The sequence below is a fragment of the Carcharhinus amblyrhynchos genome, unplaced genomic scaffold (genome assembly GCF_965287045.1).
Source record: "Carcharhinus amblyrhynchos unplaced genomic scaffold, sCarAmb.v2.hapA scaffold_38, whole genome shotgun sequence".
NCBI lineage: Eukaryota > Metazoa > Chordata > Chondrichthyes > Carcharhiniformes > Carcharhinidae > Carcharhinus > Carcharhinus amblyrhynchos.
Genome location: NW_027649779.1, coordinates 2,266,205 through 2,282,664, shown reverse-complemented (window position 1 = coordinate 2,282,664; position 16,460 = coordinate 2,266,205). Strand labels below are relative to the sequence as shown.

Sequence of the window (16,460 nt, the reverse complement as noted above, 5' to 3'; positions counted from 1 at the left end):
GTATTTATCGCAAATCACACACAGACACACACACACACACACACACACACACACACACTTGCTCTGAGTAATTGTCAGACTCTAGTGGAATCGTTATTGTGTGACACCAACCGTTTCCAACAGAGGAGTCAAAAAGCAGCGAAACGATGAAAACAGTAACGTTTCAGGTATCCGGCGCCAATGTGCAATGTAATTGCAGGAAAAACTGGTTGATAATTTGTCTTCTCAATGACTACTTCGTGAGACATTTCAACATAACGGTCTTTAGCAAGTCAATCACCTGCATTTGCAAATTCAAGAAAGGTTCTGCCGAGATTTGAACTCGGATCATTGGATTCAAAGTCCAGAGTGCTTACCATTACACCACAGAACCTAACACACAGCACTAAACCGAAAATTGTCACTCAATACTTGTGGCCTTTTAAACATCAGGGAGAAATATCAGGCCCATTGCACAATCCCGTTAATTACCCAAACCTGCCCTTGATGGTTCCTCCTGTAACAATGAGTAGGCTACCTTCGATCGCATTGCATTACACTGTAGCTGACTATATTCAAAGGGCAATGTTAGCGTCGAACTGATACAGACCTTACTGCGGTAAATCTACTGAACTACATCAGCTTATCACAGCTTTGCTTTCATCAAACTGGAAGCCAATGTGAAAAAATAAACAATTTCAAATCTTAGCAGACAGGAAGGAGTGTGTGAGTGTGGACAATTGGCGCTGTGCACATTCCTGTCATCAGTATCTGGGAGAATCAGGCACATGGGATCCTGGTGGTTTCGTGGTTAGGATTCGGCGCTTTCAGGGTCGCAGGCTGCCTTCGATGCATTGAGATTTAATCACTTGTATAAACTTCCTGGTCCAAAGCAGCTCTGCCAGAATCGGCGGAGTGAGATTTGCACGTTTGCTTCCGGGTTGGAAATGTCACATGTGCAACAGGTCAAGAACAAACGCTGCCTGTAGAGATGGTGATACAAGGTCAAATCTGGGTGGTAATGGGTCAGATTTAACCATTTGCTTTGACCGAAATATCACTCATTTCGGAGTAAAATTCTTGGGCTAAATGCTACGAAAACTTCTCCATAAATGAAACACTAAACTATTTTACCTCGACCGATTGCAAGCAGTTTTCATTCAGAAAGCAGTAACTGTGAGATTAACAAAGCAGAATGGAGAAAGTCTCAGTTTGAGCTATGACACTGCCGGGGGAATAGAGAGCTGGAGTTCAGCCAGAAAAGCAGCAAAGTTTAAAAACAACGAGTTCTGAAAACTTCAGCGGGAATCTCAACCTAAAACAAACCAATTTTCACTTGTCCATGAAGGATTAGCAGGTGACAGGCAGCGCCGTGTATTACTGTGCACTGAGAGCCACAGAGAATGAGGTTCCCGCCGGGTTCATAGATGATCGGACACATGTTGATAATCAATGATTCATTGTCAGGACAACACATGGGGTTAAACATCGGAGAAAATTTACTCGTAGTGATCGTGCCAATACAGTCCTGTCTAGGTGCTTTCCCTCACTGGGGTTAAGGATTGTCACTGTTGGGGAATTTGACATATACTCATAATTTACTCATATTACTATCAGATCAAGTCCAATCCTTCCCCATTCACACAAATCCGCAGATCTCCCAGGTGAACAATGTCATCAATCTGTACTTATAATGTTCCAGATCTTTTAACTGTCTGACAGACCACACATTTCAAAAGTGATCAAATACCAAAGGCAGAATCAGAGTTGCTACATATTGAAGTCGCTGAGTTAATATTATTGACTGTAACATGTGTACTTTATAAACAAAAGCCCCCAGTTGCAAACAGTCGAGATAAAAATATTGGACGGATTAAAGTCCACAAATGCTGATGCGGTGAGTTTGTTTTCACCAGTTTCGACTTTCACTCGAGGCGTCAGAACTGCTTTGTAGAAAGTTAAATCATTTTATTTTGCTATTTGTTGGTGTGCGGGCTCGTTGGTGTAGGGGTATGATTCTCGCTTAGGGTATGCTACGATATTAGCATGCGAAAGGTCCCGGGTTCAAATCCCGGACGAGCCCTTTGTTCGCTTCTTTTTGACCAAGTCAAATATCCTGATTTGTTTTAGGTGCAAACGGCGGGGATGGCTTTCTGCTGACTGGCTCCGAAAAAAAAGGCACAGAGTTTTCGAGCACGGAAAGAGCCCACTCAGACACCCACATGGCAGGAGCCCACACTCATCATGTCCGCGTCTGCCATGTGACATCTGGACGGGAAACATTCGTTCTGATTCTCGCTCCACAGATAGTGTCAGAAATACCGCCAGCACCCAGTATTTTCTGATTTTATTTCAGATTTCGAAAGTCCGCAGTATGTTCCGTTCTATTAGGCTTTATGTTTTGGGCTAGCAAGTGCTGACAAGTGGCAAGTAACATTCGCGCCACACAAATGCCAGACAATGTCCATCACCAATAAGAGAAAATCTGACCACCGCCCCTTGATATTCAATAGATTTTCCATCACTGAATCGCCCACTGTTACCAGGTGAGAATGATCTCTCCCCACTGTGACTGCGCCGAGGAATCTACAGCTGGGGTGGGTAATCGAATGCCTTCCCACAGTCCCCACATTTCCATAGCTAATTTAACCTTGGAGCTGGACAACCAGAGGGAGCTGGATGAGAGGCAGCGACAGAAACGGGAAGAGAAGCGACATGATAGCGTTTGGTAAATGACTTGTGCCCGTTACCCTCCGTGATGAAAGCCTGCCGTGTGTTACCTTCCAAGTTTCACAGGAGCCACAGTGATGGGTTTGGTGGGTTTTGGAAATTGAAAGTGTCACATGAGCAGTTTGCGGGACTATTTCACCTCACTGTCCATTTCCTGTTCCAGCTAACAGGAATCACTGCTTTCATTGACTGAAACAGTCACTTGTGTGTGATATAAACATGGCAATGTGAAGGATAAACTTGCATTTGGTGAAAAAAACAGAAATAAATCAAAAGGCAGGTGGCTCATGGATCAATTATCATTTTATAAACCTTGCCCTAGCTTCCCTGGTGGTCCAGTGGTTAGGATTCGGCGCTTTCACCACCGTGACCACGGTTCGATTCGCGCTCAGGGAATGTAGATTTATTGCTGCACAACAATCCTGTGTTACTTCCCGGTCCGCACCAGTTCTGTCGGAATCAGCATCAAGAAGATTTCCTCTTTAGGATCTGAATTGGAAATGTCACATTTAAAGTGCAAAGAAAAAAGAGTGCGACAGGCTACAAAGCGCTGATGTTACAAAATGCGGATGATTATTGGAAGAAACATGAAAATGATGCATTAATGAATGGGTAGAAATCATTGCTCCCTTAGATATTTGCGAGACTAACGCTTTTAAATGTTGACACAGCCTAGTTGAACATTGCAGACAGGTAGTTTTCCTCTGTTATTCCTCCAGCTGTTTCTGTAGTGTAGTGGTCATCACATTCACCTCACACGCGAAAGGTTCCCCGGTTCGTAAACCGGGCAGGAATATTCATTAAGCTTTCTCATGTTGGATAAGGGAAAACTGTTAAATTTAAGTTTACTGCTCAACATGATCCGAACCTCGATGTTAATGACATGTTATCATTGCTCTGATTTCACCCTCAAATACCTTCTGTGAAATAAGGTGCACTGACGGGAATGTTCGATGTTGATACCGAGCATTTATTCCCATCCCGTTCATTCTCCAACAGAATTTAATGGGTTTATAGGTGCAGACTAATATGGTTAATCACCATCTGAAATATCTGATAGTAGTGTGAGCTCAAAAAGACAAATAGAAGTGATACTGTAAGTGAACTAGAGGAAATGGCGAACATTTCACAGAAGAATCTTTTAAAAATCGTTTTTCATCTCTAAGAAACAGGAAAAGCCACTCAGACAGATGAGGGAATCGAGACTCAGTGCGGATCTACTGGATATTCCTGTAACGGGCCGGAATTTATGCGCCTGAATGTTTCACGTCCATAATAAAAAACGCTCAAGGGTCACTAACAGATAATTCTTGATTCTCCTCCATTTAAATGAAGGTGACTTTGTTTAAAAGCTGACGATAGTAAATCTGAAAATTGTGATCTATATTACCCGGTGATTCGATTGGTTCTCTTGGTCAGTTATGGTTGCAATTCAGCGATGTTCAATTTCAGAAATATTCAATTCATAATGAAGACATATGTGTTAAATAATGCATTGATACAAAATATTGTATGATTTGTATGAAGTCAGAAATGCTGAATTTTATGAAAAATTTGACAAAATAGTGTGCATTCTCTAAGACATGCTGAATTTTGTCTAAAATGTATTTGAGGTTAGCATTTATTTAATATCCTAATCTTATTAAATGATTTGTTTCCCGAAAAAATACTTAAAATAGTCGGTTGCTGTTCATTAGCAATTTCCGAACATTACTTTCTCCAGAGAAGTTGAAAATATGCTTGCCGGCATTTGTCTGAATAAGTATGAAGGTATTAAATACCTTTCCCATCGGAAGGAACAAGGAACTTGTGAACACCTTTTAAGGGTCCGTACTGAGCCAACCAGGAGTACGAACCTAGAATCGCCTAGCTCTGTAGTCAGTTGCAGTTATCCATTGCGCCACTGGCCCGCAAGTAAAAATGCGTTAGTTGTTACATATTAACTCGACGTTTCGAAAGTTTCAGGCACAAGAATTGTCAGAAAGTTTGCTTTTACTTGTGAGGAAAAGGTCCATTATTGAGATTGTCTTTATTCATTTACTATCAATCCTAATTGCCCTTGAGTTGAGTAACAGCACTTGAACGGGCTGTCAAATTTTTCTCTCGATGAGGACTTGGTGATAAATTTAAACGAAACGCCTTTCAGCCAATCCATCATCTGTATTTGCAAATTAAAACAAGGGCCCGCCGAGATTTGAACTCGGATCGCAGGATTCAGAGTGCTCACCATTACACCACAGAACCCAGCATGATGCTAGACCCTGAAAATCGTGGATCAATACTTGTGCCAATGTGAACAGCAGGGAGAAATATCAGTCCCGTTGCACAATTATTCATATTTATATTTCCCTTGCTGGTTCCTCCTGTAAAAATGAGTAGGCTCCCTTCCACTGCATTAAATTTCACTGTAACTGACCACATTCAAACACCAATGTTTGCATCGAACTGACATAAACCTTACTGCAGTAAATCCACTGAACAACATCAGCTTATCACAGCTCTGCTTTCATCACATTGGAAGCCGATGTGAAAAATATAAACAATTTCAAATCTTAACAGACAGGAAGGAGTGTGTGAGTGCGGACAATTAGCGCTGTGCACATTCCTGTAATCAGTATCTGGGAGAATCAGGCAGATGGGATCCGGGTGGTCTCGAGGTTAGGATTCAGCGCTTTCAGATGTCACAGACTGGCCTCGATATATGAAGATTTAATGCATTTTTTTCAAGTAAGAGTAAAAAGCTTTGGGGTTTTCCTTTATCTGACTTGCCAAGGACTTCTCATGCTCCCTACTAGCTCTCCTCAGCCCTATTTTTTAACTCATTCCGAGTTAACTTGTAACCCTATATAGGTGTTATCAAGTGTTGAAAGCGGAAGTTTGGCCTGGTGTCGCACTGCGTACCAGCTTTGAAGAAATGTTGCAACTTAAAGCTTTTGCAGAATGGCATGATGCGTATTGTAGTGATATGAGTTGAGTGGAAGAGACAGTGTGCAAATGATTTGAACAAGTTTTAAGCGTGTTTAGACTGATGCGGTGAAAGCAGAGGCATATTTGGGAGAATGAAACTGTGTGAGAGGGGGACTGTTGCAGAGTGCTTGTGTTTTGGAGGGAGGTTGAAAGTTTGAGATGTGGTTGTGAATGAAAGGAAGGTGTTGAACAGCATGAGAGGCTTGTGCGATGTTGCGTGTGAGATTTGAGTGAGAGCATTTGTGGGCATTTGGGGAACGAAACGACAAAGTAAGGAAATTACAATGCTGCTGAGTGTGAAGGAAGAGAGAGCATGTGGGGGCAGTAGCAGCAAAAACAGCATTGGTGGTTCAGTGGTAGAATTCTCGCCTGCCACGCGGGAGGCCCGGGTTCGATTCCCGGCCAATGCAAAGCTTCTTCTTTCTCCGTTCACTCTGTATATTGAACCGAATGTCATGCCGAAATTGGGGGAAAACAAGGGAAATATTAAGTCTTGGAACTAAATCCTGAGGGAAATAGATCACGATATTCGGAAGGAGGTGCAGTTGTGAATGGTGTTATTGGTGATTGAGTGGAAAGTATCGGATCTTTGGGCTACTGGTGGTTAGTTCCCTTCCCTCCCGCTGAATTCCTGCCTGTGATAACAGACATGGATTCATTTTACCTGCCCGTTCATAGGAGAAACACACTACAGCAGTGCTGCAGGATCAACGGAACGAAAGAGACTTGTATAGAATTGTAAACAGTGCCGTCATGCTGCAGTTCTGGAACAGGTTTTCAGAAATAGAACTGTGGTCATTGACGCACTAGTTTAGAATATATTTAACTGCTGTTGTCTCAGCCTCTGTGGCGCAATTGGTCAGCGCGTTCGGCTATTAACCGAAAGGTTGGTGGTTCGAGACCACCCAGGGACGGATTTTTGCTATTTCTCTCACTATCAGCATTCACGGGTAAACAGTTGCCTGCTTCAACTCATTGAAAAGTTTGGAACGACGAGAGAAAATTTGGTAGTGTCCAAGCTGAGACATTGTATACACCTCTGATTCTGTGCGTGCCCTTGCATCTTTCGAGTTACGAGGATCTCTATATGTCTGCGCCTGAATCTGTGTATGCCCCCCTGTTTCTCTGTAGGCTCCAATACCTGTGTGTGTGTGTGTGTGTGTGCATTCCCGTAAATGTCTGATTCTTTGTGCCTTTTTTAAGACTAAACCGTGAAAATGTCTGACAAATGAATTGCAGAGGGCAGAAATGTTTACCCACTAAGATTCTGAATTTGATTACCGTCTGATAACTGCTTCGAATGTACAATTTGAAGTTTCAAATAATCCCAACTTCAATCTCCAGACATTATCTCCCAATGGGAAATGAAGAACACAGTTTATCTGCGGTGCCTGGTTATAAAAAGGGCGAATACGCCAGCCGAGATCCATCTATAAACTCCAATCTCGGACAATATCGTTCAATATTCATATTTCAGTAACCGGTTCGCAGACTCACAAGCACCAGCGCCTGCAGTCGCTGTTGTCCGCCAGCAGATGGTGGTGTTGTATCACTTTAATCTCAAGGTTAGCGCAGCAGGTTTGAGGAGCTATTTGAGGAAAATTTATTTCCCTGTTTCCATGGAAAGGGAACAATCAGTAAAGCAATGGCATTAATATCTCTGTCAGTAACATTCACAGGAAAATCTGGCCGAAGGATAGTGAATTTAATACTTGCATTCATATTTACCTTCCGGTTACTGTACATGTCGATTACCAGCTAATTATTGTATAAACTTACCATTTTGTGATTTAAAGATTTGTCTCTTTTATCATCCAGACATTATCAAATAATATTTCATTATAATTGGACACATGTCTCTTTTTCGCTGGATTTTCCATTCCTCGGCGCTCATTATTTTCCTTAGTCCGTTCAGAAATCCAGCCCGAACCCTGCCTCTATAATATGTTCTGTGTATATGTAAATATAGTTCCTTCTTATAATTTTTGACTTCAGCACAATTCGAGCCCTAACTCACTCTGATCTATAACACAATTTCATCCACACAATTATTTTGAACTTTTTAGTGAATATCCATCTATTCTTCTCACTCGCTCTTTGTTCGATTCCATCTATTAGACACATTTTATAGAAAAACAGTTAGTGAGAAAGTGTCTGCTTTATTAGTGATACACGGGTGTGTTCAGTAGTGAATGACACAGAGCCTAGCACAATAATATCTGAGATGGAGCCTACTGTAACGTAAGTGAACTCTTGACTAAGTAATCATAATTCAGAGACGATGACTTGTAGCATTTATCATGGCATGTCCACATGTATTAATAAATGAAGCGGCATGTAATGTACTGTAAACAGTTGCAAAGCCTATTGCAATACTGATTCAAATGAGTCAAACGTAGTATATAAAGAGACATGGCCTAGTGCATTACTGTACAAGACTGCACCAAATGTGTGATTGTAGTGAACACTGCCATGAACAGTCATAAATGAGACAAGGTTAATTGGAGCCCTGATAGAAGCAAAGCCCAGTGCATTAATAATAAAATTAAGCTTCAGATTGCGTGATCATTGGTCCCAAACTGGTTGGGAATATGTTTAGTGTCTGTCTTAGTCTCTGTGGCGCAATTGGTCAGCGCGTTCGGCTATTAACCGAAAGGTTGGTGGTTCGAGACCACCCAGGGACGGACTTTTACTATTTCCTCACCATCAGCATTCACGGGTAAACAGTTGCCTGTTGGCAATGGGTCCGTGGTGCCAATAAAAAATAGGTGTGAATTGTTCCCGGCTGTACTGTTATCTGGTATTACCAACATTATTTAATGACGATTGACTTCAAACATATTACATATAACATTATATATACATATATATATACCTGTACACCATTACCTATATATATATCATATATATGTAGTATATATAATATATATGTGTAATTATACCTTTAAACATAAAAAGAACAATTGAAAAATGAACTTGTGGCTGAGCATTTGTTCCAATTCCATATTCCTGTTTCCATTCATTCCTGGAATGATCATAAATCTGTCTAACCCAAACTGAAATGTGTTCAATGATGGAGCATCAACACCCTCTGGAGTAGAGAATTCCCAAGATTCACCAGCCTTTGAGTGAAGCAATTTCTTCTCATCTCAGTCCTGAATCATCAGTGCCTTGTCCCGAGATTGTGCTCCTGTGTCGAAATAAAACAAAAGGCAGGTGGCCCATGAATAAATTAATATTTTAGAATTAGCCACTTCCCTGGTGGTCTAGTGGTTAGGATTCGGCGCTCTCACCGCCGCAACCCGGGTTCGATTCCCGGTCAGGGAATGTAGATTTATTGCCATATAACAATGCTGAGTTACTTCCCGGTCTGCACCAGTTCTGTCGGAATCAGTATCAGAGAGATTTCCTCTTTAGTATCTGATTTGGAAATGTCACATTTAAAGAACAAAGAAAAAAGGGAGCGACAGGTTACAAAGCGCTGATGATACAAATGCTGAGATTATTCGAAGAAAGATGAAAATGATGCATTAATGAATGGGTAGAAATCATTGCTCCCTTAGGTATTTGCGAGACGAACGCTTTTAAATGTTGATGTTGGGGATAAGATGTACAATCAGTTTGAAAGTAACGGTTATCTTCCTGAATTCAGTGATATGGGCTCTCAGTCTGACTATCGGAACCTGCAGGAGCACAGCGTAGTTGAACATTGCAGACAGGTGGATTTGCTCCGTTAGTTTTTCAGTTGTTTTTGTAGTGTAGTGGTTATCACGTTCGCCTCACACGCGAAAGGTCCCCGGTTCGTAAAGCAGGCAGAAGCTATCATTTACCTTGCTTATGTCGGGGAAGGGAAATTATTTGGTCTCAGTTTGTTGCTGCACATTATCCGAACCTCGATGTTAAAGACATGTTATCATTTCTCTGATTTCATCTTCAAATCCTTTTTGTGAAATAAGGTGCACTGACGGGGAAGTTCGATTTTGACACCGAGCATTTATTCGCATCTCGTTCAGTCTCCAACAGAATTTAATGGGTTTATAGGTGCAGACGAATATGGTTATTCACCATCAGAAATTTCTGATAGTAGTGTGTGCTCAAACAGTCAGATACAAGTAATACTGTAAGTGAACTAGAGGAAATGGCGCACATTTCACAGAAGAATCACATGACGAAAACGACACTGCACACACTCCTGCATTCAATCTTACAAAAGCAGTAAGGATCGAAATTTAAATCCATTTGGCTCGCGTTGGGATTCGAACCCACACCTCCACGTACACTGGAGCCTTAGACCGCTCGGCCACACAACCACATTAACATATGTCACAATCATATTATTTAATGGAAATGTTACTGAAATTCGTTTAAAGGAATGGAGTTGGGAAAGGCCATCGGGAGGATTGAGCCTGATCCTTCTCTGAATCAGGGCAGCCTGAACTGTGTAACAAACAGAAATCATCTCACTTTGGAAACACAATGAGCTGTACTGAAGGGACACCATCATTTAAACTGTCCTGAAGCTCGTCGTTTCTTAATTTCCTGTTGCTCTGTTTTTTGAAGGGAAGTAGTGGGGGCGTGGAGATGGCCTTCGCGTGATATTCGTCTCCATCGAGTATACACTGAAGGCTCTGAAGAAGATGTCACAGCTTCTGAACTCTGGGGACTTACTGGGGGTGGGAGAACACTCTGACTGCCGGGTCCCGGAGTAACAGGGTAACACTGAGCTGGTGATGGCGGAACCCGGGTGTTCCAATGGTGCAACGCCATCGTTTTCACCACCACAGGTGTCAAGTGTGGAAATAAGCAGAGTATGTTTTTATAATGAGAAACCTGCCTATTGTGTGACGGAAGAGAACGAAGAGAAAGGCTAAAATGACAATGATCCGCTTATTGGGAAAGTCACTGTCAGCTTCCCTGTTGGATCAGTGGTTTGGATTCTGCACTGTGGCCACAAGTTTATATCACTTGTGTGTGATATAAACATGGCAATGTGAAGGAGAAACTTGTATTTGGTGAATAAAAAGACAGAAACAAAACAAAAGGCAGGTGGTTCATGGATAAATTAATATTTTATAAGCGTTTATCAGCTTCCCTGGTGGTCTAGTGGTTAGGATTCGGTGCTCTCACCGCCGCGGCCCAGGTTCGATTCCCGGTCAGGGAATGTAGATTTATTGCGGTACAACAATCCTGTGTTACTTCCCGGTCTGCACCAGTTCTGGCGGAATCAGCATCAGGGAGATTTCCTCTTCAGCACCTGAATTGGAAATGTCAGATTTTAAGAACAAAGAAATAAGGGAGCGACACGATAGAAAATGCGGATGATTATTGGAAGAAAGATGAAAATGATGCATTAATAAATGGGCAGAAATCATTGCTCCCTTAGGTATTTGCGAGACGAACGCTTTTAAATGTTGATGTTGGGGATAAGATGTACAATCAGATTGAAAGTAACGGTTATCTTCCTGAATTCAGTGACATGGGCTCTCAGTCTGACCATCGGAACCTGCATCGACACAGCGCAGTTGAACATTGCAGACAGGCAGATTTGCTCCACCGCGTTTCACGCTGTTTCTGTAGTGTAGCGGTTATCACATTCGCCTCACATGCGGAAGGTACCCGGTTTGAAACCAGGCAGAAACATTCATTAAGCTTTCTCATGTCGGGGAAGGGAAAATTGTTTGATTTCAGTTTATTGCTTAACATTATCTGAACCTCGACGTTAAAAACATGTTATCACCGCTCTGATTTCACCCTCAAATGTTTTCTGAGAAATAAAGTGCACTGAGGAGAATGTTCGATTTTGACACCGAGCATTTATTCGCATTTCGTTCAGTCCCCAACAGAATTTAATGGATTTATAGGTGCAGACTAATGTGGTTAATCACCATCTGAAATATCTGATCGTATTGAGTACTCAAACATACAGTTACAAGTGATACTGGAAGTGTTTGCAGTCTCGATGTTGTGCTAGTTGTTATAATTCACACTCAGTTACTGGTTTGAAAAGAATCATATTGAACTCGGAAACTTAACTCTGTGTCTTGCTCCACATTTGTTGCAAACCCTGCTGAGAAATTCCAGTCCTTCCTGTTTTTATTCTAACAGGAATCATAGGAGGAGGAGCAGACCACTCGGTCCATCGAGATTCCCACCATTCAATGTCATCATGGCTGATCTTGGGAGACAACTTAGTTTTTCCACCAGCTCCCCGTATCCCTGAATTCTCCAAGAGATCAGAAACCTGTTTATCCCAACCTTAAATGTGCTCGATGATGGGGCGTACATAACTGTCAGGCACAGAAAATACCAAAGATTCTTGCCCTTTGAGTGAAGTAATTTCTCCTTATCTTAGCCCTAAATGACCAGCCCCTCATCTGTGCCGCAGGGGGTTAGATTCCCGACCAGCAGAGAAAAAGAAAATCTCTCAGCCTTCATCCTATCAAACCGAATCAGAACTGTGTAAGTTTAAATAGATCATCGCTTATTCTTCTCAACTCCAGAGAATTTCATCACAGGACAACTCACTGACCCCAGGGAACAATCTGATGAACCTTCTCTTTACCGTTTCTAATGCAAAGCATAAACATTTTTAAATGTGACTGTCACATCTGCGCAGAATATTCAACCTGGTTTCCACAAAATCCTGTGTAGCAGCAGAAACACCTCGTTATTTTTAAACTCCAGTCTGCCGGCAATGAGAACAAAATGTAATTTCCCTTCCAAATATCTGCTGCACCTACATGCTAACTTTAAGCATTCCTTGTATAAACGCATCTATCCTATTCTTAATATCAACATTTTGATTTTTCAGCTCGTCAAATATGTTCTGCTCTTTCGATTTCTTCTCCCAAAGAAGAAAATCGTTTTGCTTTCCGAAAATGCACCTGACCTGCCCCCATAAGAACACTCTCTTTCGCTTACTTATTACTACCTGCCTTTTTACTACAGTTTATATCAGCTAAGCTTTGCTTGGAGGCTCCAGCGAGAATTGAACTCGCGACCCGTGGTTTACAAGACCAGTGCGCTAACCACTGAGCTATGGAGCCAAACGCTGTCGGATCCTCCTGGTACGAGTAGCATTATCAGTGGATTGAGGAGCAGGATGGGGTTTGAGGTGGGGGATTTTTGCTGAATGGGGAAATGTCTGAGGTGGAGAGCAGGAAGTTAAAAGACGCAACTTGAAAATGACATGATTTGACATGTGTGCTGTGAGCGTATCTGACATGTATGTTGTGTATCTGACATGTATGTTGTGTGTCTGACATGCATGTCCTTCAGAGTTTATCGTTAGTGTTACATCTCTGACTTCTCCAGCCCCGATGCCAGTTCATCCAGCTGGAAGATTTAGATGTTGTTCCCTTCACAGACGCTGTGGGGCGTGTTTTCATTAAATAAAGAATCAAACAGAAAATGATTCACTCCGTGACTGGGAATCGAAACCGCGTCACGGCGCCGATCCTGATCACTGGACCTTCAGTGTTGCTGATGTGAGAGATTTGTAATGAATTGACCATCTCTGTGCCCATTGCTTTATTTCCAATAATTTTCAACAAAAATAAGTCACGATGAGAAATGACGGGAGGTGAAAATGACAGGATTTGAATCTCAGTTAGAAAGTCCCAATCCATCCTCTGGGCAGGGATTGCAGTCTCAATGTTGGCAATTCTGTCGCTTATATCGACAAACAGCCATTCAACCTGTGTTCCTGTCTGTCTTCTCAATCGGAGTAACTCCGTTTGATAAAGTGTCATCTGGACTCAAAACGTCCGCCCTTTTCACTCCTTACAGGTGCTGTCAGACATTGGGAGATTTTGGAGCATTTCCTCTTTTCCCATCCGCAGTAATTTGCTTTTATCACTGAGTACAATTGATTGAGATTATTCGAAGAAAGTTGAAAATGATGCATTAATGAATGGGTAGAAATCATTGCTCCCTTAGATATTTGCCAGAGGAACTCTTTTAAGTTTTGGTGTTTGGGATAAGTTGTACAATCAGATTGAAAGTAACGGTTATCTTCCTGAATTCAGTGACATGGGCTCTCAGTCTGACCATCGGAACCTGCAGCAACACAGCGCAGTTGAACATTGTAGACAGGCAGATTCGATAGCATACAAGTCCAGTTGTTTCTGTAGTGTAGTGGTTATCACATTCGCCTAACACGCGAAAGGGCCCCGGTTCGAAACCGGGCAGAAACATTTATTAAACTTTCTCGTGTGGTGGAAGAGAAAATTGTTTGATTTCAGTTTGTTGCTCAATATGAACCGAAGTTCGATGTTAAACACGTTATCGTTGATCCGATATCACCCTCAAATACTTACTGTGAAATTATAAGCACGTTATTTTGACGAAAAGACAGGGAAGGCGATTTTGACACCGAGCATTTATCCGCATCTCGTTCAGTCTACAAGAGATTTAATGGGTTTATTGGAGCAGACTAATATGGTTAATCACTATCTGAAATATCTGATAGTAGTGTGGGCTCAAAAAGACAGATACAAGTGATACTGTAAGTGAACTAGGGGAAATGGCGCACATTTCACAGAATTTTTTTTCATATATCGTTTTTCATCACCAAGAACCAGGAAAAAACACTCAGACAGATGAGGGAATCGAGACTTTTGCGGATCTACTGGACTTTCCTGTAACGGACCGAATTTATGTGCCTGAATGTTTCATTCCCATAATAAAAATGGTGATCAGTTCCTTTGCCTCCCGTTGAATTCCTCCCTGTGGTAGGAGACGTGGATTTATTTTACCTGCCCGTTGATAGGAGAAAGGGAATAACCAACACACTACAGCAGCGCTGCGGGATCAACGGAACTAAAGAGACTTGTATAGAATTGTAAACAGTGCGGTCATGCTGCAGTTCTGGGACAGGTTTTCAGAAATAGAATTGTGGTCATTGACACACTACTTTAGAATTTACGTTATGCCTACTGGCTTAGTGTCTGTGGAGCAATTGGTTAGCGCGTTTGAGTGTTAACTGTAAAGGTTGATGGTTCAAGACCACTCAGGGACGGGATTTTACTATTTTCCTCACCATCAGCATTCACTGGTAAACAGTTGCCTGTTGGCAAAGGGTCCGTGGGTGCCAATAAAAAAATAGCTGTCAATTGTTCCCGGCTGCACTGTTATCTGGTGTTACCATCATTATTTAATGACGATTGATTTCTAACACATCACATATAACATTATATGTTCCATTACACCACTAAACTTTAAAAAAATACAGTTGGAACATGAACTTGTGGCTGAGCATTTGTTCCAATTCCATATCCCTGCTTCCATTCATTCCTGGATAGATCATAAATCTGTCTAACCCAAACTGAAATGTGTTCAATGATGGAGCATCGGAACCCTCTGGAGTAGAGAATTCCCAAGATTCACCAGTCTTTGACTGAAGCAATTTCTCCTCATCTCAGTCCTAAATCATCAGCGCCTTATCCTGAGATTGTGCCCCCGTGTTTCAGATTCCCGGATCAGGAAAAATGTCTCAGCTTTTCAATGCTATCTATACTTTCTCATTAAAGCTGTTGAGATTTTCCAGCATTTTCTGTTTTTGATTCAGATTCCAGCATCCTCAGATTTTGCTTTTATTCTGTCTGAAACGCGGGGATCCAAACAGCACAGACTGTTCCAAATGTGGTCTCAACAAAACCCTGAATTACTGTAACAAGACTTCAAACACTTCAGAACTTAACTCCGAGCTCAAGGCTGAAAGGAGAGTGTGACAGTGGATAATTCTCACTGTGTACATTCCTGTAATCAGTAACTGGATCAGGAAGATAAGATATCTGTGTTTCTTTGAACTGTCATCTGTAACCTCCAACTCCTCTCAATGCCGTGTATCATCCCTTCGCTTTCCCTGCTTTCCAGTTTGGTAAATGACTTGTGCCCGTTACCCTCCGTGATGAATTCCTGCCGTGTGTTACCTTCCAAGTTTCACAGGAGCCACAGTGATGAGGTTGGTGGGTTTTGGAAATTGAAAGTGTCACATGAGCAGTTTGCGGGACTATTCCACCTCACTGTCCATTTCCTGTTCCAGCTAACAGGAATCACTGCTTTCATTGGCTGAAACATTCACTTTTTTGTAATATAAACATGACAATGTGAAGGATACACTTGTATTTGGTGAATTCAAAAGTCTGAAGTAAAATAAATAGCAATTGGTTCATGAACAAGTTCATCTTTTAAAACAATGGCATCAGCTTCCCTGGTGGTCTAGTGGTTAGGAGTCGGCGCTTTCACTGCCGCGGCCCGGGTTCGATTCCCGGTCAGGGAATGTAGATTTGTTGCTGTACGACAATCCTGCGTTACTCCCCGGTCTGCTAGAATCAGTGCCAAGGATGTTTCCTCTTTTACGTCTGAATTGGAAATGTCACATGAAAAGAACAAAAAAAAGAGAGAGCGATAGGCTACAAAGCGCAGATGATATAAAATGCTGATGTTAAAATTTGGCTGTAAATGGGAGAAAATTCATTCCTTCTACTGACACAAATATCTCGCAGATCTGGGTCCAAATCTTGTGCTCAGTGACAAGAAAACACTTTCATTGAATTAAGCAGGAACTCTCCTACCTCCAGTGAAGAAGAGGCAGTTTTCACTCAGAAGCAGTAACTGTGAGATTAAGTGGAGAGGGGGATAAGGACGGGTTAAAGCAGTGTGAATTGTCTCAAGCCTGGATAGTTACTAAGATTTTGCAAGCCCATGCCAAAAGGTGGGGGTTACAAGTCGTGTTTCATGAATGCAAAATCCCGGTTGAAGCCGTTCTCTGTATTTGGAAT

At 41.9% G+C, this 16,460-nt stretch overlaps 9 non-coding genes across 9 annotated transcripts; 7 read left to right on the top strand and 2 right to left on the bottom strand.

Moving 5' to 3' along the window:
• Nucleotides 1–301: 301 nt before the first annotated feature.
• On the bottom strand, nt 302–373 carry trnaq-uug (transfer RNA glutamine (anticodon UUG)). Its single transcript has one exon. It is a non-coding gene; the product is annotated as a tRNA-Gln (tRNA).
• A 5,642-nt stretch (nt 374–6,015) lies between these two features.
• trnag-gcc (transfer RNA glycine (anticodon GCC)) lies at nt 6,016–6,086 on the top strand. Its single transcript has one exon. It is a non-coding gene; the product is annotated as a tRNA-Gly (tRNA).
• A 430-nt stretch (nt 6,087–6,516) lies between these two features.
• On the top strand, nt 6,517–6,590 carry trnan-auu (transfer RNA asparagine (anticodon AUU)). The gene has a single exon. It is a non-coding gene; the product is annotated as a tRNA-Asn (tRNA).
• Nucleotides 6,591–8,286: 1,696 nt separating this feature from the next.
• Nucleotides 8,287–8,360, top strand: trnan-auu (transfer RNA asparagine (anticodon AUU)). The gene has a single exon. It is a non-coding gene; the product is annotated as a tRNA-Asn (tRNA).
• A 571-nt stretch (nt 8,361–8,931) lies between these two features.
• Nucleotides 8,932–9,003, top strand: trnae-cuc (transfer RNA glutamic acid (anticodon CUC)). The gene has a single exon. It is a non-coding gene; the product is annotated as a tRNA-Glu (tRNA).
• A 1,762-nt stretch (nt 9,004–10,765) lies between these two features.
• trnae-cuc (transfer RNA glutamic acid (anticodon CUC)) lies at nt 10,766–10,837 on the top strand. Its single transcript has one exon. It is a non-coding gene; the product is annotated as a tRNA-Glu (tRNA).
• Nucleotides 10,838–12,649: 1,812 nt separating this feature from the next.
• trnat-ugu (transfer RNA threonine (anticodon UGU)) lies at nt 12,650–12,722 on the bottom strand. The gene has a single exon. It is a non-coding gene; the product is annotated as a tRNA-Thr (tRNA).
• Nucleotides 12,723–13,798: 1,076 nt separating this feature from the next.
• On the top strand, nt 13,799–13,871 carry trnav-aac (transfer RNA valine (anticodon AAC)). The gene has a single exon. It is a non-coding gene; the product is annotated as a tRNA-Val (tRNA).
• Nucleotides 13,872–15,886: 2,015 nt separating this feature from the next.
• Nucleotides 15,887–15,958, top strand: trnae-uuc (transfer RNA glutamic acid (anticodon UUC)). The gene has a single exon. It is a non-coding gene; the product is annotated as a tRNA-Glu (tRNA).
• The last annotated feature ends 502 nt before the right edge of the window (nt 15,959–16,460 follow it).